Genomic DNA, 23153 nt, shown 5'->3' on the forward strand with positions numbered 1-23153 from the left:
AGACTTGACTAAAGCCTATTGCAGCCAACTTCCAGGATACAATGCATTTGGATCAGAAGATCCAGAGGAAGTTTTTCCTTTTGTAGTGAGGACATGTGAAGGTGATAAAGGTGACAATCCATTCTCTAGCCGCTCAACCCCCTGTGTTATGTCTTTGTGAAGGAGGTATCTCAATTTTCCACCTTTGAAGACCTCCCGCCTCACAAACGTTTTGCTTCTGTGGATGTGTTTTTGATGGCCATGCGTAGAAATCATCCCCAGGGTGGTTGTGAGGTGGTTGGAAAAGCTTTCAATTTCCAGTAGCCAGGCGACACTATGACCATTTGCAGTCAGCAGTGTCCCTTGATTTAGACTGGCATTACTGGAGTTTAGGTCTGGGGATCTGAATTCAACGTCTCTAAGACATTAAGGCTTTCAGCCAGGACTGGCACTAAATGGTGGTTTATGTTCAAAAAGTTGAGTGTCTTTGCCTGATTTTAAGTCCTTGGACTCCTGACATTTTTTTTTTTTCTTCTTTCACTTTTCCTCATATTACATCATACACTGTCTTGAAGCCAGTAGTGTTCCAAGGGTCTCTATTTAGATATGAATAACTTCTTTCTAAATAAATATAAAAGAAAGTTACTTGGTACAAGCTGGTACAATCATGCAGGGGGCAGAGGGGTAGGGAACCCTAAAGCTTTTGCACAGGCTTTCAAGGGCTTAAAGGCTTCTTTTTTTTTCTTGCCCTGGATATGTTGAACATCTTGAAAATAAACCAGAGTGTTTCAAAAGAGAAGATAGATGTGTCTGTTCAAATAGGCATTGCATTTGGAATTGGTGCCTCTGGTTGTTAAAGAGAATCCTTCTTTAACATCCTCATTAAGAACTGTGACTTACCACCAGTTTTATGAAGATCAAGTCATTTACTTTTAAAGTAAATTAAAGCAAATTTCTCTGTGGTGACAAGTCAATAAAGCGATGGAAGGCTCAAGTTTTTCAATCACCCAACATCTGTTCCTTGTTTTGCTCTGGATGTAAATGCCCTGTGTACAGTAATAGGTGAACAGAGAGAGAAAGCCAGCAGCTGTGATGTTGGGAGTTTGGGGGTTTTGTTTGCTGGGGGAGTGTTTGTTTTTTGTTTGCTTGTTGTTTGTTTGGTTTGGTTTGGTTTTGCAAGCTTTGCCCATTTTTGGAAAGGGTAATTTTGTAGCGTTCCGTGGCAGCACATCCAGATCTCCATTGATGGGGAGCAGTGACAGCTGATGGCACTGATGCTGTATTTTTTTTTTTTTTCTGGAAATGCAGTAAGCTGTTGCAGAGCAGTGTAAGTGGTGAGCCACTTCTCAGAAGCCCAGTCAGCACAGATGAGATCCCCATCTTTTGTCCAAGGCACCCACAGCACAGAGGCACCTCTGAAGCAGAGGGTACTCAGGTGTTCTTTGAGCCGTGGTGGGAACTAGGTTGTGTAAAACCATTGAAACCACTTCCATGTTGTACCCACATCGAACCTCTTTGTCTTGACACATTGTCTCAGAAGCCAGCAGATGAAAACCAAGGTATTACACCCGTTTTACATTTCAACAAGTGCAGGATGCTGCAACGTGTTTAAGTGTTCTGGAGGGTTTGGCACTCAGTGGTGTGAGAATTGGCTCCCTGCTGCGTGCAGTATTCACATGTGGATTTGTGCTGCGTGGGAAACGCTGGCACAGTGGAAAAGAGAGGGGAAAGCTCTGCTGGGAAAGTAAGAGGGGGCTGGTTGTTATTCACTTGGGGCAGAAGTCTTTTTCCCAGTTCCTCTGAAGAGGGCAGTTTTTCTTGGACAGCCTGTAACACTGACTTTCGGAGTGGTTGAGGAGGGCAGGAAGTCATTACTGGATGTGCATGAAAATTAGAGAGCTCATATCATTTTAGAGATACATAAAAAAATATCAGTGAAAGTCCAAAGGTCTTTGCTGTTCAGACTATCCCACGCTCTCACACATATGGTTATGGACATCCTCTTCTGAGGTGTAGGTATGCCTTTTGTCTTATGGTGTCATCTTCCACGTCCTCAGGTTCAAGACCTTTGGTGGGAGTGGTTTGCTCTCACTCAGATCTTTATGGGGCCAGGAAATGGGCTGCTCTGCTTGATGGGAAACAGGCAATTAGGTCTCACCAAATTCAAGGTACCTGGCTGTGGGGAGCAGGCAACATCTGCCTTGCTAGCTCTTCTAGAAAAGGGCTGAGAAATTCTTTGCATGTTTCTATGATTCTGCACTAGGTGAGTAATATTGCAATTATGTCACCATGTTTAAAAAACCAAACCAAAAAAGGTTCTGGATCATAAAAGAAATAATAACATTTAGTCCATTCCAGGAATATTTTTTTTCCTAATTTCTGCCTGTTTTCAGCTTAATAACTGAGTATGGGAAGGTGTAATTTTGAATAGCTTTCTCTGATTTCTTCTTGTCCTCATGAAGTGATGCTGCAGTTGGTCAATGGATGAGGCAGGTGAGTAAGCCAGCCAAGATGCAGCTATCTGGAGTATGTCAGTCATGAGCTGTTATGCAGGGGAAAAAAAGGTGAGAGTGTTTGGATGTAGGGGTTCTTCCAAATTCCTCTTTTCCATTGTTTCAGTGGCTTTGGATGGATCCTATTGGCATTATGCTTGAGCTCATGATGTGCAGGCAATGCATAGGTCTATCTTGGTAGGAAAAGTGCTGACTCCCAGTGACCTGCAGTTGTCACAGTGAAGGAGACCATTGTGGGAAGAGTCACAAACCACTACAGGAGCAGTGATGCTGCTCCCACTAGGGACATCCTGGCAGCTTCTTGCACCAGGGCCCTGGCAGCCTATATTTTATTTTCTATGTGTTTGGTGGTTTTTAGATACCAGATAGAAACCAAGGGGATCAGGCCATCCAGGGCCAACTTCCTTCATTGTATTGATGATAAATAGAGATGACTGGCCAAGTGTAGCACAGATTGACTTTAATGGAGAGCTCTGCCTTCCGCCTGAGGCTAGGAGCCCCTATTGTTCCTGCCGTGAAATGACCTCTGAGAGGTTTCTCATCAGGAAAGAGGTCTCCTTGAATTGTACAGCCTTTAAGCAATGAAGTCTTAAAGAGTCATAGAATTATTTTGGTTGGAAAGGACCAGCAGGATCATCAAGTCCAACTGCTGACCTAACACCACCATGTCCACTAAACCATGTCCCAAAGTGCCGTGTCTGCACGTTTTTCGAACGCCTCCATGGGTGGTGACTCCACCATCTCCCTGGCAGCCTGTTCCAATGCTTGACCATTCTTTCAGTAAAGAAATTTTTCCTAATATCCAATCTAAACCTCCCCTGGTGCAATTGGAGGCCATTTCCTCCATACCAGGTGGAGATCTGTAGGCCTTGGCAGTAACTCTACATCCTCATGGGTCCCATGGAGTTAGAGCTTCTCTGCTGGCGTTCCATTACCAGCGAGGAGTTGCAGCAGCAGCAGTGGCCGGTTTTGCACTCCTTGTCACCCTTTCTGTTATGACTGACTTACTGATTTGGCAAGGTCAGAGGTAGAGACATAGATCCTTGGCTCTGACCCTGGCATACTCCTCTGTATCTCTGCACACTCCTGTTTAGGGCTGGTTGCGTAGATGGAGGGGAACTCTGTATGGACCTCAGAGCCTGATCCTGCCCACTGCATGCTACTCTTCCATTTCTCCTTTCATGGTCAAGTCAAGCTCTCACTAAACGTAGTGGAAAAGCTTCTTTTGACTTTGATGGTTGTCCTGAGCTGTTACCAAAAACACAGAAGAGGTGTGCTAAACCACAAATGAGTTTTCCTCAAAGACAGCCTCGTTTTGTGAGTAGCTGAGCATTGCCTGCGGTATGAGATGCACTTGCAATTTCTCTCGGGGTCAGTGGGAGCTTTGATGCTTGGCTCTTCCTGGGAGGTGCTCAGCCCTGGTCAGGATGGTTCCTTTCCCTTTTTTAACCATTCAGGGAGCTAGTGCTGAATTACATTCATGTAACTGTTTGAATTCCCAGGTCATACAGTGTATCTAGATATCTGCTCAGAGGTGAGTGTGAAATAACAATGCCTTTCACTTCCTGGGTGCCTTTCATCTTTCCAAATATTTATTAATTAGCCCTCAAAACACCCCTGCGAGGCAGATAAGAGATGGATGGATATGACTCCTTTCACGCACCTGTGGAACCAAGCAGCTGTCTGGCTGCATAAAACAACACTGCCCGCAGTTTGGGGCAGATTAGGAAGTAGATAACAAACCTGTATCTTGTTGAGGGTGCAGAGAAAATTTAGCTAGGCAGAATTTAATTACCTCTGTTGGAGCTGGGCCAATAGTTCAAGGTTCACCTCCCTCCTTTCATTGCTTTCACTGTGGAGTCTGTGACTCTGTCAGGTTCTTGTCCTATTCAAAAGATCCTCTTGCACCCTGCTCTGGCTTGGGTGAGTGTAGAGCTGGGACCAGAGAACCCTTCCTGGGTCTCTGAACATGTCTTTCCCAAAAGATTCATCCTGGTACCTTTTATCCTTGCAAGCAAAAACCTCTACCTTACATTGAGACTCCCTCTCTGCTCCCTGGGCAATTGGAGCTGCACAAGACGAATTCCCTTTTGTTTGCTTTTGCAGCGTGTCATTCTAGAGCATAAAAACGTTGAAACTAGAACTCACATTTTACCTATTTTGTGTTAATGCATTTTATTAAATCTCCAGACTCTCTTAAAAGCTTCATAGAGAGCAATTTATTGTAAAGCTACACTTACTGCATTTTATGTCCACTGTAATTGCATGTTTCATCTAATTCAGATTATACTTGTGTATAATGAAGACAAACCCAAGATAGGAAGAGATGAATTATTAATCAAGAAAGTTGTTGGGATTAAGATTTTAAACATACATACCAGCTATGTGTGCTATTTAGAAACAGATCTAAAAGGATTTATGCAACATGCTTTAACCAAATTTTGAAAGGAAAATGACCAATTTATCAAAACTTGAGGAGGAATTGACCAACAAATCAAATCTTGGAAATGGAAGCGATGGCTATGTCAGGTCTGAAAAAAGCAAACATCCAGTATGTCAAATGCTCAGTGTGGTCATTAAAGTGACTGCATCTGCTTGCTACAGTCATGCAATTAAACACTTGAAATCCTTCACAAATAGATTAGCTGTGCAGGTGTACACACACACGTGCCTCCATATACGTACACAAAGTAAACACATGTCTCTCCTTGAAGTGTTTTGAGCCACACTAAGAGCATGCAGCATTTGCTGAAGTTTCCTAGGTGCACCTAGGATTTCAGCTTGAAATCTCTCAAGATTCACATGCTACTAGACCCGAACAGCTCTCATGATTCCAGCTCTTTTAAAAATGATAATTGTTAGTGTAGCCCAGACTCAGATTTAAAAGTGATGAGCTGTGCCTTGTTCTGAAAGCTTTCTGGGTTTGTGTGTGTGTGTGGTTATTTTTCCTAATTGTACACTAGCGACCACACAAACTCCTTTTGGCTAATTCAGAGGATCTTGATCGACAGCTTGGGCCCAAAGCATATTTTCAAGATCAAGACTATAAAAATCTCACTATGGAAAAATCATCATTTGCCTCACTGACTTTGATTTACATCTGTGTTACAGAGCCATGAAATTTAAAATAAGATGACCTAAATTGTCCTGTAATAATGTGGGCATGAACATATACTCCTAGTGGCAGAGTTTCTCTGTCACTACACCAAATGAAATCTAGTTTTTAGTGCCAATCAGTTAGGCATCATTAACCCTTTACGAATATTATTAGCCTTCTCACAAAGCCTTTCATCATGTAACAAATGTTTTCAAACTAAACTTCTTGAGGTCAAAGAATCCAAGCCAGCGAGATTTAGGGATTTAGGACTTTTTTTTTTTTTTTTTTTGTCCTCTGGAATAGTAGGTATGCACTCTCCATCACACCAAATAGAAATTCTTAGCACTGGTTTTAAAAAGCTTGCAAAAATGTAATCTTTAAGTTAAAAAGCAGTCCTTCATAAGCTGTCCCCAACTTCTGCTGGAAATATGTGCTACTCCCCCTCATTCCTTTTTTGCTGTACAGTAGAAAAATTGCTCTGTACATGCATCCTCCAGGATCCAGGAATGAAAATTGCTTTGCATTTGCTATTACATTATAGCACTCTCCATTCTGATTTTTTTTCTCAGTTCATGTTGTTCTTTTTGCAATAAGTGTATGTTTGAATTGAATTGAAGAGTAGCATATTAAAGAACTGGTTTTCATAGCTGTTTATGTCCTTTCATCCAAAGAAGTGTGAGAAAAGCAATCAAGGTTTCAGATTGACATGCTAAAGCAAGAACTATCAGAGAAAGCATCTTGCTGCTGGAGTGTTGAATATTTGCATACCTAGTTTGCTCGAATTAGTCCAAACTAAACCAAGGTATTTATAGAACTAGCTCCAGTCTGTGGTCAGCCCTATAAAGAACAACTGATTTAGTTTCAGGTAAAGTGATTATTAATTTGTTCCCTTCATGTGAAAATGTAGCTTCTGTAACCCTGACGCAGTGTATTATTCAGACTTTCCATCACTCTGTTTTTCAACAGATGGCATCTAGGTGACTAGCAGTCTTAGGAGTGGGATTGATGATGTGAAATAGGAGCTTAAAAAGTAATTGCAGAGACAGGAGGAAAAATTAGAAATTGCTATCACTGTAGGAAAGGCAAAACAGCCTCACATGGAAGTGGAATTCTCAATTTTCCATCAAAAGTGGTGTTTGATTTGTATTTATTGCAATACAAACAAAGTGATGTAGGCAGTGGTATTGTATTCAGTAATTCCTCTTGTAGGCATTTGGGATGAGCATGAAAGATGTGAGTAAGAAGCTGCATGACTAGCTGCTCCTTTGCTCACACAGAGCACCACATGCTTGAGCTAGGATTTGGGAAAGATGTTGCTTGTGCAGCTCAAGTAAAACATCCTGTGGTTTGGGTTCTAAAGAGCTCACATTAGCATTTTGCTGATGAATCGCCATGGCCCATCAAACAACCTGGATTACTCACTCGACCTGAACCTGTGTGAATTCAGGCTGGGTAAACAGTCAGTCAGTTTGAAGGGAAAATCAGGAGTACATTTTACATGACTGAAAGATGTTCAAGTGCTGCTGCTGAGTTCAAACAGTATTTGTAATGGACTTGCACAGTCGTAATAATGAAGAGAGTAATTTTCTTTGCGAAAGTGGCAGTGGTAGTATAAGGGGACAGCATCACAGGCCACATCATCACCATTGCTGAAGGTCAGCAGAAGTAAGTTGCCCCATTTTGGCTAGGACATAGTTTAAAGCACCACTTTCCATCTTAGCTCTGAAGAGCCTTTTCAGCACGAATCCTGCATCATCAGTGAGTAGAGATACATGGTTAACTTCAGGTATTTGGTGCTGGGAGTCCTACAGAAATTCCCATGGGAATACATTCATCTGTGGTTGCTGGATGTGTAAGGGAGTATGGTGCAGTGATGGTTTTGAAAGCAAGCATTGATGCCATGGTTTGTTTTGGTTTTGGTTTGGTTTTTTTTCGCTCTTCCCAGTGCTAGCTTTGCTGCTTTTGTGGCCCACAATCCTCATGTAAATAACAACTTGAGCTTCAGTCTCTATGATTCCAGTAAGACTCAGTCTAAGTACGGGCTTAACACCTGATAGAATTAGGATCTAAATGCACATTTTAGTAAGACTAATGCTGAAGAGTGAAGAGGTTATTTGTCTGTCCTAGTGGAATCCTTTTTGGCATAGCACATTTTACAGCTCTATGTAAATTCACAGTGGCATATGAAATACTTTTCCCCATCACATACCATTTTTTTCCACTATCTTCTCCTAACCTTTACCTTAATAGAAAAGAACATTTGGAAAAGCACACTTAAAAATACATACTAAAAACTTACTGCCTGAAAACATAGAAATTGTTTTAGCTAAAACTTTTGGAGGTTTAAGGAACTTCAAAAAGAAATTTGGAATCATAAAAAATTCTGAAGGTATTTTTACTTGTTTTTTCTTGTTGCTCTTTGAAAAATGAAAGTAATGGTTTTAAAATACATGCACTGAAGAGATGAGGGTTTTATTCTGACAGCTTGTACATCAAGTTTCAGCATGATAGGGTTTGAAATGGTGAAAGTTAGAATTTGATAAAACAAGATTGGGGGGGGTGATGTCTGCTCTCTGAGAGATTCCTGCATGCTGCATGAATTTAGAAAAAAAAAATCATGGAAATGGAGTGGATTTTTGAACTGGATGCAGCTGTTAAGAAAATAAGAGGGCAAAATGTACTTAGATATTGTAATGGCAGGAATTTTGCAGTAGTATCGTTGTTGAAATCAACTTATTTTCTGCAATTCTTTAATATTTAGGCACAGAAAAGCACGTTTTGGATGTCTGATTAGGTTCTTGTTCAGTTTTCCATTTTTGTACTCTATGCATTTCCCAAAAAATACCCAAGAAGATGTCAAAGTTTGGTTTAAGTGTTTGTAAAAAGTTTTCCATGATGCTTGACAACACTGGGTTGAAATGCATTGCCATCAATAAGCAGAACAGAAAGATGTCCTGTATTGGCTATTATAATCTCAGGTCCAGTGTCCTGGGGCTTGCTGCAGCATGCTTGTGGAGCTCTGGCAGCAGCTAGAGAAGGAATTGTGGTTTTACAGGGTGTGAGTGGTTCCTCAGAAGAAGCAGTGCTTGATCATGGCTGAGGAGACAGTGCATGAAGTTTAAAGATTTAGGGCAGGTATTTCAAGCAGCGGAGCTGTGAAGCTGAGCAGGAGCATGGGGCTGGAGGGGGAGTGGGGAGCAGCCCTGCTGGGAGCCAAGAAAAGTCACTGCTTCTGACTGGTGCTAATCACTTGGGTGGAACAAAGGTCAGGGGATGTGCCCTGCCTTCAGCTCTGGTTGAGAAGAAGGTGAAAGTCAAGTGAACCTGCTCTCCCCTCTGAGGTGATCCGGTCTGATGGGTTGGGACCTCCCCAAAGAGGGGAAGAACAGAGCCTGAATTTCGGGAAGGAGAGGGAAGGGGCTGGAGACGTTGAGGTGATCTTCATATTCCCTTCTTCTCAAAGAGCTTAGCAAAACAAAATAGAGAAAGAAAAGCCTCCAGCAGCAGGGAGTGAACGGCTGGAATTTCCTTAATATTAACTGAGCTTTAGGCAGCAAGCCTTAACGTGGAGAATTATTTTTAATTAATAGCTTTTCCCCTACTTTGGAGCTCAGCGGGAGGATCTTTGCATTGCACAAGGAGGGGAGATAGGCGCAGTCCTGGTTTTGTAACTGATAACTATTTCAGGCCAACTGCATTGCCTGGAATAACTTTGTATTCAGAAAAAGAACAAAATGTTACATCAAAAGATACCTCCTTCTGGTTCTTGGATTTAAATTGCCTCTCTAGATAAACCCACAGCCTGGCCAGAAATGAGTTGATGGATTTTTAAGAGTCTCCTGGCCAAATTATTCTCTCTCCCCCTCTCTTCCTCACTCTCTCACTTCTGTGTTATCAGCATGGCATTTGGCTCTAAGAGGAGACCTTTCAGGATGCTGATGAGTGACAGCTCTGCCAGGGACTGAGGGCTTGGGGCTTGTGCTGGGCAGCAGGGTCCTTTACCCAAGCTAGCCAGATCCAGATGGAAAAAGAGGCAGGAAGGTGTTGTGAATTTGTATTACTTTAACACAATGGGTTTGTTCAGAGACAGTTTTCAGGCAATAAATGGCTCCTTTGTGTTACTTCCCTCCCTGTGGTAGCTTTCAGAGCTGTATATGTGAATATGATTTTGCCTGTGTATTAACAAGCAAGAAAGCTCCTCGGCTTCAGGCTCTCTCCTCCTCCTCTTCCTCTCCTCCCCATCTTCCAATACTCTCAACCCCAGTGCAGATTTCAAGCCAAATTACCAAAATGGGTAACAAGTTTATGGCAAACAAATAAGCAAAACACAACAAAATAATTCTTTCTGCTTCTCTTGTTCTGAGGACTGTAAGAAGCTGTAGTGCATCTTTTTATGAGCAGCTTCATGGGAGTCAGGGCATTTGCTTGTTATCCTGTGGCACTGTAAGAGGGTGATCGTCATGGACTATAAAGTAACATGAAGTCTCACAGCCCCTCCAGCTCGGTAACACAGTGCCTTGCTCACACAGGAGAGAGGGATTTATAGCATTGCCTGGTATTTTTTTAACATATTTCCCCCCCCTGCTTTTTATTTACAACCTAGCTCAACAGTTCTTGCTTTGTCCCCTTTCTGCCTCCGCTTCTACCTTAATTCTGCCTGTTCTTTTTGGTGTATCGGATCCCAGCGAGGTACAAAGAAATGTCAGTTTAGGTGGAGGAGCAGCATGGATAAAAGTTGAACTTTGAGGTATGCTCATCCCCTTTCAAGCCCTACCTAAGTCTTGCCTGAGTAGAAGCAAGTGAGGGATAAATATCTGGTTTTCTAGGCTGTAAGGGAGGCAAGGACAGCTAGGAAGGAGAGGAAAGGATATGAGAAAGAGTGTGTTCCTTGTTATCAAACTTGACAAGCTATTTTCCTTCTGAGTTTTTGTTAAAGCCCAGTGTCTTTCTCTTATTTAAATAAATATAATCTCTGAAGGAGTTTTGAGTTGCAGCTTTTCAAAGCAGTGGGGTGTAGTTCCATTTTATTAGCTGTCATTGAAGATCTGATGCAGTCATGTCAGAGGCTGTAAATGCCTTGATGCTGTCAAGCCAAAGCAGTTGTGAGTGAGGGTGGGTGCCTGCTGTCCCTGGCACTGCCTTGTCAGTCAGAGTCTTCCAGCTGCTGGGGCTCACAAGCAGCATTTCCCAGATTTTGGCCTAGATTTGGTAGCATTCATGGAGTCACCATGCCCTGGTGTGGCCGAAGCATTTAGTAAATACAGAATTAGTATTTACCAGATGCAGAGGAAAGGTTGTGAGTGATGCAGGCATTGCCTTAATTATTAAGCAGCTTTTGGGAGACATTGTCTCTCTGTTAGCATTGGAGCCTGGTCCTCAGATCCCTTCCATTTGCTCTGATAAAACGATGTGGCATTGCGTTGCTGACCACAGATCGGCTTTGGTATTATCTGTTCCTATTGAAACAACTCCCCCAGAAGCTGCAACAATGAGTTAACCATCTGGGGTCAGGAAGAGGACATTAAATACAATCAGCAGCTCTTTTAATCTTAGGAGGAGAATCCTCATTTGCTTGAAAGTGTGTGCTGATCAAAGTGTGATAGGAGCAGGGATGCCATACAGTAACAGCTATTTCCCAGGAAGGTTTGGTTTTGGTTTTTTTTTTTTTTCCCTCCTCTTTTTAAAGGCAGAAAGGAAAAGTGCCAGAAATTTTCAACTGTTGGAACTTTTCCTCTTGTGGTTCATCTAATGTAGTGTCTGGAATCAACTGCACCTGACCAGCACTTATTATACATGTTAACTATCAGCTAACATAATCTGAAGCCCTAGGAAAATAGGTTGTAGCACAGATGTAAGACACTGAAGGGAAGACAGTAATTTTTTTCCTGTAGATGGGAAATGCATATGTTGCCTCACTCACTTGTCATTACTGAAACTATAGGTAGAGACAAAAATAGAAACTACTGACAGCTTGATTTCTTCATGCTGGCACTGAGCTAAAGTGGAGCTCTACAAGACCCTATAAATATGCAAGCGAAGGGAAATCCTACACAAGTGCTATCATACTGCTATAGGACTGAATAGAATTAGCTTTATTTCAACCAAACAGTATGGACAGAGTCTGCTTTTCAGAGCTTCCCTATCTCGTGAACAATGCAAAATGTGAACCAAAGGCAGCTAATCTGGCCTGTTTACTGGGAACAGTTCCAAAATATATTGTTGGAAATGACTAGAAAATGCTTTGCACTGCACAGCCCTTATGGTGCAGCCCTTTCTTCCTTTTAAAGGGAAATGTCCTTGTAGAAATTAAACACTGTTTAAAAAAGAAAAAAAAAGAAAAAAAAGAAAAAGGAAAGGGAAAGGGATGACCGTGGTTTAAAGCACTTATTAAAATTTGGGGAGGATGCAATGTGCATTGAAAAGGCTCCCCCTCCCCCCACCCCCAAACCTAAACCAACAAAAACAAGCCAGCCCCATGAATAGCTCTTCCTAGCTTCCTGCACGTTGAATATGTATGTTAAAGGACAAGGAGCCAAGACTTGCTCCGTTTTGCTTTGCTTGGACTATTTTTGCTCATTTGCTGTGTGACAGTCAGGGGCTATGCCAAGGCGAGGCTGGCGAGCTGGCCATGGCGGAGTTCTGCTGATGGTTCACAGTGGTGTGCAGAAGCAATATGTACCCCGCTGTGGAAACGATGCGTCCTGCACCTACGAGTGTAGTGTTCAGAAGGTTTGCACGGCAAGAGGAGGAAAAACGGCTGCTGGGGCTGTGAGTGGAGTAGCTGGGGTGAAACAAGAGTCAAGCAGAATTCAGGGAAAAGGGACCCCCAAACCTAGGAAGGACTCCTTAAGCATGGACTCCTGGAAGTTTGCATGGTTGTTCTTTTGTACTGGTATGGACAGAAGATATTTGTGCCATCTCCTGAGCCCTGCCAAGTACAGCTTCTCTCCAGAAGACTCCATAATCCTCTTACTTTCATTCACATCTCTAAAGCAGCTACATCACCCTGGTTTTTATAAGCTGCTGTTGTAACTTTGCTTGATGATTTAGCAGCTCTCACTTTTTTTTTCTTTTCTTTTTTTCCAGAGGTGGCAGCTGATTGTGAGCTCTTTCTTCCTTGTTAGAAATGAGCAGTGTACACAACTACAGAGTAAACATTTCTATCTTCCTCCTGGTCCAAGCAAAAAAACCTTGACCCCTGTGCTGGTGGAAGTGAAACGTTTCCAAAACACACAGGCAACTGGAGTTGCATCTGTCTTTCAACCCATCCAATTTAAACACAGTTATCCAGGAAACCATGGCCAGGAGAAGATGGGAGGTTTAACTCAGTGACAATTTGTTGGTTGATTAACGTGTTGTTTTCTATTGCCCGTACCATGGAGTGCTTAGAATCCCACAGAAGTTTGAATTGGAGTGAGATTCAGGGGTCTGGCTTTGCTGTGATCTGGGATCATTGACTCTAATATCAAATCACATCACCTTCATTAATAACTCTACCACTGACCCTGCAACTCAAGCAGATTTCCTGCGATTTCCTAAAATCTGTAGTTTTCATTCTGTCAGCTACAAACTCTTGTGAGGCAGTGTGATTCCCACTAGCTGAGGATTTCAACCTGTCCCCCTCCCTGCTTCCCAGCTTTTAGACTCTAAACTGGTTCTTGGCTTTTTTTTGCATTGACATATTCTGCCCCAAATCGTGTGACGCAGTCAGTGCTGTGCGATGAGCCCTGGTGAGGGCAAGCAGCTGAGCAGGGCTGGCTGCCCAGGGGTGCAGGATGCTCAGTGAGAGGCTCTGCATTACACTCAGACCTTTAAAGGGCAGCACTGCCCCTATCTCTTTAGGGTTTTGGGTCGGTTTTTTTGTTGTTTGTTTGTGTTTTTTTGTTTGTTTGTTTTTTGTTTTTTTTTAAGAGGTGATATTTTCTTCTCTTTTAGAGAGCTGACCTTTCCGAATTGCTCTGATTGCTGTCAGTATTTGCAGCAGGGAGAACAGAGATGGACTCACTGTGCTGTCCCACACACCAAACTTGCCTCCATCCCTGCCCCAAAATCTCTTCAGACTTGCTAGACGTTGAGAAAGTGGTGGTTTAATTTTCTGTTGCAGTGCTAAGTTAGAATGGGATTAAATGCTCTCAAGGTCTCTGGACTATCACTTTACCCAAAACATCCATCCTGAGCATTCAAAGAGGCATAGAGACTCTGCATAGCTATTTATTTTAAATGCCTGATTAAAATTTCATGAAAACAGGAAGTCAGGGGAAAAGAATAGATTGCAAGAACGACAAAATCCGGGGCTTTGTCATTTTTAGCTCAACAACACACAACAATGAAGAAAAAACCCCAACACCCAGCATGTTCAACTGTAAGTAAGGGATATTTTCACAGTCGTACTGAGGCCATTAATAGCATATTTGTCATTGGCAGGGGAGTTCATGAACTAAGAATGAAACTGATTTGTTTTGCTTAATTTATTACACAATTTTGATTCTGTTTATAAATTGTCACCTTAAGGTAAGCTAAAGCTGCTGTACTTAAACCCCTCAGATGTTAAGATTTTTTTAAAATAATCTAGTTGGGTTTTTTTTCTATCTTGGCAGCAATAAATATTGCAATACCACATCCTTAACTGTGCTGCAGCTCTTCTGTCCTGGTATCTTCCTGGCTTTTCCATTCTTAAGCATATCTAATCCAAATAAACAGGGGAGGCAGGGACAAAAGGCTGTTTTTTTTTCTGAGTATCTATCACATGCAAAAGATCCCCATGGTTTGTCTGTCCTCTGTAGAGTGTTTTTCTTGTACATAGCTTCTGTCCTTCTTTTACAAGGAAATAGCTTCTTTGCTGAAAACATGAATCAGAAGCAATGTTTAGACAGGCTGCATTACTAAAGGATTTAGTCTGTTGAAGTCTTCTTGCCTTTGTAGGCTTTGAGTACCAGGACCTCCGTTCACACGCTGCAGATGCCCCTCAACCATTTTCCAATACTCTTGTCACCTTCAGTACTCATAGGTAGTCCTGGGGCACTTACAGACAGTAGTATCCCATTCTACACTCTAATGCCAATCCCATCAAAAATAGATGGATGTTAAAATTCTGTATTAGCCCACGGTGTATGTAAGGTTCCCAGCTAGGGCACCAGTTGGATCTGGATATGTTATAATTGTTATAGCTTAACAGCAAAATAAATTTTCCCTTGCTGATGTCAAGTGAATCCTCTTAGTGTATACATCACTGCCAGTGCATTGCCCAGTGTCCCCTTACAACTTGTGTAATACCACAGCTCCTTGCTTCTGCTTCACATCCAGTGGTCCTCTTGGTGCAGATACTGCTGTTCAGCCACTTAAAGAGCTGTAACACTACCAGGGAAAGGAAGGAAGAAACAACCGAGTATGATGTCCTAGAACGAATATAATGAACCTCAAACCTTGGAAGTCTTCCTTTGTGCATCATTCTTGCTGCAGTCAGTCAGAGTCTTGTGGATTCCTCTATTATTTCAGGTGTAAAAATCATACAGAATTTTGATGGGAATTATTGCTGGAGTTAGTTAATTGGCTGGCTAGGCCTGTCTGTGAGTAGAGGTAGCAGGGAGCCCACAAATGACCTTTTGCCTTATTAGCTCAGTCCCTGGCCAGCTGGGCATTTGGTATCCTGAGGTGAAGAGTTTTTTAAATTAGAGTTTCCTGGCTTTGGCACTTTGCAGGACTGCAAGTACCCCCTTGTTAACTCATCGTATCGAAGGGAGGGAAAAAAATCAGCTGCTGCAGAATGTCCCTTACACTTTAAGAAAGCACAGCAATAATTGCTGGGAGACTTTTGCAGAGCAGAATACCGTGTGGCTGGGTCCACGCCTGCACACTCCAGTTGTCCCCTCTCCGTGCCAACATGTCACAGGTGCACGCCACAAGGGACAATGCAGCAAATGTAATTGGGAGGCAGGTGGTGATAGCTTGGACTCCGTAACACATTCATCCCAAGGTGCACTTGTGCATCTGTTAGAAAGTGAAGTCATTATTTATTTATTTATTTATTTTTAATTCAGTTGGTTTAAGAAAGATTCCAGACATAGGAAAACAATTCCTGTTCCTTAAATACAGCAGGGAGAAGGTTACCAAAGGCCTGTGGAGAGCGGGAATGATGTGAGGTGGTGGCTGCTGAGCTCAGGGGAGAAGCAAGGGGTTGTAGGTTTCCATAGAAGTGGGTCAAGTGTTTTTAAGGAACTCAGCAGGGCTTTTTCCTCCTTTGCTATCGCTGTAATATCAGCACAAGCTTTTCCTTTTCAGATCCCAGCCTTTTGTAAGCACATCAGCACAGTGTGCTGTGGCCAGGCTGCTTGCTTGCATGTGCTCAACCTTCTCTGCATCTTTCCAAGAGTCAGAACCCAGCCTCTCATCGTGGGAGCCTTTGTGTTTCTTCTCTGAGTCCTCTCAAACAGTGTTTATTCCCTCTCCAAAACAATGAAAGGATCCCAAATGCTTGTACTCCTGGAGAGAGTCTGAAAACAAATCTTGCAGAGCCCATCTGCAGCAGTCTCTGGGGTGGAGTATAACAACAGCTACAGCACAGCTTACAGAAATCCCTCTATAGGAGAGGGCAAATAGTGCCAGTTCTGGGTGAAACTGTGGGGAGCAGGATTCAGATGAGCACCCATGTGATCTTGCTGACGGATGAAAACGAACAGCACAGTGCTGCAAAAATGCACGTAGCTTTTGGTAGCCTTTGGTGGACAAAATCCTGCTTTTGTAGGAAGGATATGTAAACAAGACAACATCAAAATACATCACACGATTTCAGTCTCAAATGCTGCATAATCCCTAGCAGAGTGTTTCCCTTGTTGCTTCTGCTCCTAACTCCACTACCTGACTCCCCTTTTAATCTGGAGTTCGGTCCTGCTGTGATCTGCAGCTATCTGGAGCGATTTGCATGTGAAGCTGCTAGGGGGTCCCTTTGCTCCTGTCGCAGCCTCTGCTTGCTCCTTTCTCAGTGGTTCGTAGACTTAGTTCTCCCTCCTGCATTTCAGAGCATCTCCTTGTCTGGCAGCATGGCCAGGTTAGCTGGAAGTAGAAGGGTTGGATAACCCACAGCAAACGTTTCTCTGTCTCCCAGAAGAGTGCTGCGTTAAAAAACAGTTTGCAGAAGGGAGAGCCCAAGATCTGGTTTCATTTTTGGTGCAGCTACTACAGTTTCTAGATGTAAACCCTTATCAGTGCATTACTTGTATGGCTGCTGATCAGCAGAGATCCTGCAGGCAAGCTCAGTATTACTGCTTCATCAGTGCTGTTCTGACTTCTAAACCTTCTGGAGACGCTGTAATTGGGTACTTTGAGTGGCTTGGCTTCTTTTATAGCACAAAGTTAATTTTTTTAGACTGGGGTTTGGAACTAAAAGAAAGGGAAATAAAATAAAATTAAGTGAAAAATAAAAGTATCAGTAGTTAGAAGAAAAAAAATAAAGTTCCTAATAAATTCTACTTCTCTTTCTTGGAGTGATCTAGGGCAGCTGATGGAGATTGACACTCCAAGTTACATGAATGTTTGAAACATGTAAAGAATCCTTCATAAATTCAGCTCTGTTTGCTATGATACACTTTCCAAATTGGGATACTGCAGAGCAGATTGTGAAACGATGATTTGCATGACTTGAGGATTTTTCTCCCTGTGATTAAACACAATAGCACTTCCTTTGGTTCCCTTTTCAAATGCATTTCTTAAAATGTATTTAAATGTATGGATGGATGTATTTAAAATACAGGCTATTTTCACAAGGGTAAAAATACCAGGCAAAAAAAAAAAAAAAAACCAAAACAACCCACCACCAACGTTATTGAGTGCTGTGTAAAGTACAGCTAAGCATCTCTGGAATTGCAGCACTCTAAAAGGTGGAAATAAATGTTAAAATTACAACTAAGAAAAATATTCAATATACCTTTTCTTTTTGGCAGGAAAGTGAAAAGCATAGAGTTTGGTTGGCTCATTCTTCCTTTTGCAGAGGATTTAGTGTTGAGCTTTTGCCTGGCTACATAATATACTGCAATGAAACACACAGAAATCTGGGATTAGATGTGAGTTGTAACACGGAGTAAATTTTATGTTGAAAAATTTAGAGCTTGCCAAATGGTTAGCTACATGGACAAAAGACTAATGTGAATAGGTTAGAGAATTATTAGCCTCTAATAATAGATGATATAGTATATATCAAGTAATGACTACTTACTATCCTGCATTTATCTCTTACACCATGTCCTTTTTAATTGCCTACCCTGCCACCACAGAGGCCAGCAGCTGGTGCAAGAAATGCTGCGAAGCTCATGCCTTCTTCCCTCATAAAATGGAGATATACTTCCAATCTGTGCCCTTGTAGTTATTAGACATGGGTTTCCCAGGAGAAAAAAAAGCAGTCTTTTTTTTGGACAGTGGTTCTTAAGGAAGGTTCTCTTGCTGAAATCTTTTTCTTTGTGTTTCGAGCTGGTAGAGAACAAAACTGCCGACTGACCCTGACTGTGGCTTTTCCCTTCAGATTTTAATTCCTTCTGCTGCTTGTCTAGGTGAGGAGCAGATAAAAATAGATTGTTAGATGAGGCTGTTGCTTTTAATTATATTCATAACGAGCATTTGCCATCCTTAATTCAATAGTGCAGTATAACTGGGGGGAGGGCAGGGGTTTTTTAACCTCGTTTCCTAAGGAAATGAGGCATACAGCATCCCACCACTTACCCACCTGTACCCAGTACTCTCCTAACAACCTGTGAGTACTTTGCAAGCAGGTTTGAAAGGGGAAAGACATCTCAAACATTATAAAGTCCTGAAGAAAATCGGAGTGCAAGAAAAAGCTCTGCACCTGGTCTCTACATTCAGTCTTCAGTCATGCTGAAAGCAGCCCGTGGCCAGTTGCCTCCTGTGCATGCTTGGGAAGAGCTGGTTCAAAGGAGTTGGGCACCAGGCTTGCTTCTGGAACTTGGCTTTGGGATTGGCAGCACAGGGATAACCAGAAGAAATCACTTCTTCTGCTCACAATTTGTTTTCTGGTAGAGGCATACTTGCTACGAAGCTCATTTTGCACTAATTCTCCCCAGAGGAATGTCAGTGCAGGCAGCCTCCTTGTTTTGGTGAAATCAGGGCAGAACGAGGAGCTGCCTTTGCTTTCAGGGAGCAGGACAAAGCTCAGCTGAAAGTTTGCTGCTGTGCTCTTGGACCTGCGGCGTTGCAGGGGAACTTTCCCCTGCTGTGCCCCCAGAAGAGCAGCTCCCCTCCTGGCTCTCCTCTCTCCATCTGCTCCCACACCTACTGCTCTTGGAGCTGGCAGTGCATTAATAAAAAATGTAAGTTTTATGGGACAAAGTAAATAAGGCAATTCATATATCATTCCTAAGACACACAGAAAGGAGGCAGAGAAAAATAACCATCCAATATTTTATATGAGGATATTTCCATGAGTCAGCTCATTTTCGGGTTTCTGGGCTTCCAGCTGCAAGCTCTGCTGTGTTGGCTTATCTTCTACTTGAGACCTGGCATGTGCCAGAGGTAGCTTATAATTGGCTGTGTTTCCCCTTTGTAAATGATAATAATAGAGCCTTTATCGGCAGAGAATGGCTAAAAATTTGGATGTCTTTAATTTCATCACAACTCATAATTTTTTTCAGGCCTAATATTACACAAATAGGTCTCAGAGCTCCTTGTTCTGGTTACAGAGCTGACAGCAGAGGGGATGATTTTTGTGGGTGGGATATTGAACTGACCTTCAAATATTCCCTAAGCAGTGGCCATAGAGCTGAATTTATCCTTTAACCCTTGTGGCACAGGTTTCATTAACCTCTAGGGCTTATGGAAAGTTGCAGTTGCTGCTGCTCAGCTTGGCTGAGAAAAGCTGATGCATGACTTGTGGCAGCCCTGGCACTTATTGCAGAGCAAAAATGCAAGGTATTTGCAATGTATTTTAATTCATGTGAGGTTTTCAATGAACTCACCTCAGCCTTCTAAACCCCTTCTAAAATTGCTTCCTGTGGATTTCAAAATGACTAAATTTAACTGGAAAAAAACCCACTCCAGCTCATTCAATAAGATTTCTAAAGACAACTATGCAAGCTTTACAGAGAATGAATTTTAAATTTGTGCATGGTAGAAGTATTTGGTTGATACAGGCATAGGAAGGATGTTGCAAGATTTATTTGGCCAGTCACAACTTGAATTTTGAATAAATTCTGTCAAGATGTTAAAAAAAAAATAAATATGGAAATACATAATGTGATATATTCGAATCACAAATATGTTTGAAGGGAGCTGCATTCTGCTCATGGATGTTCTGTGAATAGAAAAGATTTCACGTGTGCTTAATATATTCTTTTTGGGGAATTAATTGTCCACCAGCACTGACAACTGTGGGGGATGGAGGAGTGGAATGGGAGCGATTTGCAGTTCTTAGTGGGAATTAGTGGCATGACTATATTATAACAATCATAATTAAGCTTTGTACTTGAGCAGTGCCTTTCCTTGGGGAATCTCAAGGCACTCTGTCAAATTTATGGGGAAATCCCAGGGAAATAAGTGATTTCCCTACAGATCTGCAAAAATTCAGTGGTAAAGCTGTGAGCAGTCCCCAGGTCTCAAGGCTCCTGGACACTGGCTCCAAGCAGGCAGCAGGAGCTGCTTTGTTCCTCTGTCACAGCCTGGACAGGACTCGGAGCTGGGAGCTTGCCCGGTGCCCCGTGGCACAGCCCTGTGTGTGCTTTTGGCCACTGTGGCTGCAGGGGGGTGCTGGGATTGGTGAGGGTCCCTCCCCTTGCCTGGGCTGGGCAAGGGGAGCAGGCTGTGGGCTGGGGGATGTGGAGGGTGCAGGCAGGGACAAGCAGCACACAACATAAGGCTCTGCAGCAGCCTGAGGTTAAATGAGCTGAAAATAGCAGTGGGACAGCGCTCTTCATCACTCTATAACCTTAAGGAAGTCCTGACTCCTCCAGGCCTCAGTTTTCCCACCTGTACAGTTAACATGACTGCACTGCAGGAGGGCTTGTGGAGGTGGACTTTGTATGGCAAAGAGAATGACAGATTCAGGAATCTTAGCTAGGGATGTGGTGCATTCACCATTGTTTGAAGTTGTTCATCAAGGTCAAAGTCCTTACCAGAAAACTATGCTCTGCTTTATCTCCATGTTTGGGGTTCACACAAAAGCTATACAGGGAAATTATTTATTTGTCATGAAGGAGGAACTGATGAGGTGATTACAGAGGTCTGTTCCATTTAAAATCCCAGGGTTAAAAATCTGTGCAATTTAATGTTCCTAACATTCTTCGAGATCTTCAGAGACAAGGTCCCTTTGGACTTAATAGGATGAATTAGCCTCCTCGAGTAAGCTGATTTGAACTTTGCATGTAAGACAAGGAATATATTACATTATGAGGTGGTTTGTTCCCTTGACTAGTTTCACCAGTCTGTTAAGTCTGGTGAAAACCCCCCAAAATCATTTGACTCCCTAGACAGAGCAGAGCTGACAATGTTTTTCATCTAAGTGCCTGCAGAGGATGACAAAGTCTTTAAAAGACAACTGGGTTTATATTATTGAGCATGTTTAAAGCAAGCAGTAAAACCTTAAACATTGATTTGGTGGTTTACTGGAACCAATAGAGAGATTTAAAAATAGTGGTTACATGCTGAAAAGCACAACTCTGGTGAAAATGCCCATATTTGTGCTGAATAAATCCTCTCCCTCCTGAGAGCAAGCTGAGTGTGGAGGGGAACAGTTATTGGCCTCTGTTGTTAGTTAGGTCTAGGCTGCGTGTTTGGCTTGATGATAGGCAAAAGGATAGTTTTGGGGGTGTGTGAAGGAGCTTGTCAAGAAGCAATGGATCATGCTCCTTTGGATGGTAGTACCTGGTGGTTTAGACTGAGCTGAGTTGTCGCTCCCATGTAGAGAAGTCCTTCCCCTCTGCCCCAGGACTAGGGGTCCTGGTGGTGACATCTTGAGGGGCATTGCTCTCTCACGGTGCTGCTGGCATCTCCACAAGCCTTGGGGCAGAGGACCAAGGGTATCCCACCAGAACTGGGACAGTTGGCAATCCTTGTTCTTGTGCAGACTGTGTGAAATGCACACCATTCCCCAGAGCTTACAGGCACAGTTACAAACAAAGCAAAGATGGCAGGAATGACATTCCCTTGCTAATTATAGTATGGTCCCATCTGTATATTTGGTGTTATGTCACCAACTCCAGCCTGCTTTTTCTAGAAAGAAAATACTGCTGTAGGTCGAAGCTCAGCACAAAAGGCTACAGGCCTCTAGTAATGTTATATTTACTTGTTTAAAGGGGACAAAATAGCCACTGCTCTCTTTTGAAGGGCTGTTGGTTGGAAATCTGAGAGCGTGTTGGCTAAGGTGCTTTCTGGGTAACTCAGCAGGCCATATCCAAAACGCACTTGGGTGTGGGCAACCATAGCAGAGTATAGTGGCTGCACATTTCATTGAACCCTGCTGGCTCCATCAGCAACTTGTGCATGGCAGTGATGCTGTGAACCCAGATCCATCCCACATGGAGAAGGTGGGAGGCCAGCCAGCTTCCTGGCCATCAGTTCTCTCCGCTTGCCTGCAGACTTTTTGATGCCATGGATAGTCTGGGAAGATTTTGGGCTGTGGGACGTGTGCATCATCTCTCCAGCAATTCTGCCAAAAGATACGAGCACAGAAAACATCCTTCTGGATTACTCCATGGGATGTTTACATTCAGTCCTCCTGTGGCTCTCGTGAGTTCTCCTCGGAGCCCAAGTACAGTCCTGGAGTTCACATCTTTGTTTCTGAAGGTGGAGTTTCCTCACTCCTGCTTATAAAATCAAGATCTGTGGTTGTGATTTAAGACCTTAAGTTTGCTCATAATTGTGTCATGATTCCCTTTGGAGGAGCCTGTGAGGTGCTTGATTCTTGCACGTTGTGCTTGTGAGGTGTACTGGTGAGCCTAGTGCTAAATCGTATAGGAATGAGATTTTTAATTAGGGTAGAGATGGGAGCCTCCAAACCTCATGTGATTAGAGAGTTCTCATAACTTTTACATTTATTATATAGCCCAATTAGCATATTTCTTATTTTAATGTCTGTATTGCCCTATTCAGTGTTGGAAATCCACAAAAAAAGTGCACTTTGCTAAAGCTTGGAAGCCATGGAGTGAAAAGAGCCCAGAAACAAGTAAAAATGAGTGTTCCTTGTTTCATTCACTGTTTTGTCTAAAAGCAACGAACAAAAATGTAGGCAAACCAAGGAAACACCATAAATAATGACAAGGAAAGTAAAATCTGAAAGCCATTAATCTTACTGGTTGCAACAGAGATAAAATGAATTTAAAAAAAAAAAAAGTTGCCTAAGATTTGAAACCATCTCAAATGCAGGCTTATATGAGGAGGCACAGAAGCACCATGCACGGTTACATCTCTCCTGGCTTGCGCCAGAACCTCTCTCCAGAGCTGGAAGTCCCTCTGCATCTCAAGGGCATCCAGTGGAGCTTGTGTGGTAGGAGGTGAAACTGTCATCAAGTGGCTGTATAGGTGCACAGGGGCCATGGTGTCTCTTGAAGTCAAGGAGAATTTGTACCAGC

The sequence above is a fragment of the Indicator indicator genome, chromosome 19, assembly GCF_027791375.1.
Source record: "Indicator indicator isolate 239-I01 chromosome 19, UM_Iind_1.1, whole genome shotgun sequence".
Lineage (NCBI taxonomy): Eukaryota > Metazoa > Chordata > Aves > Piciformes > Indicatoridae > Indicator > Indicator indicator.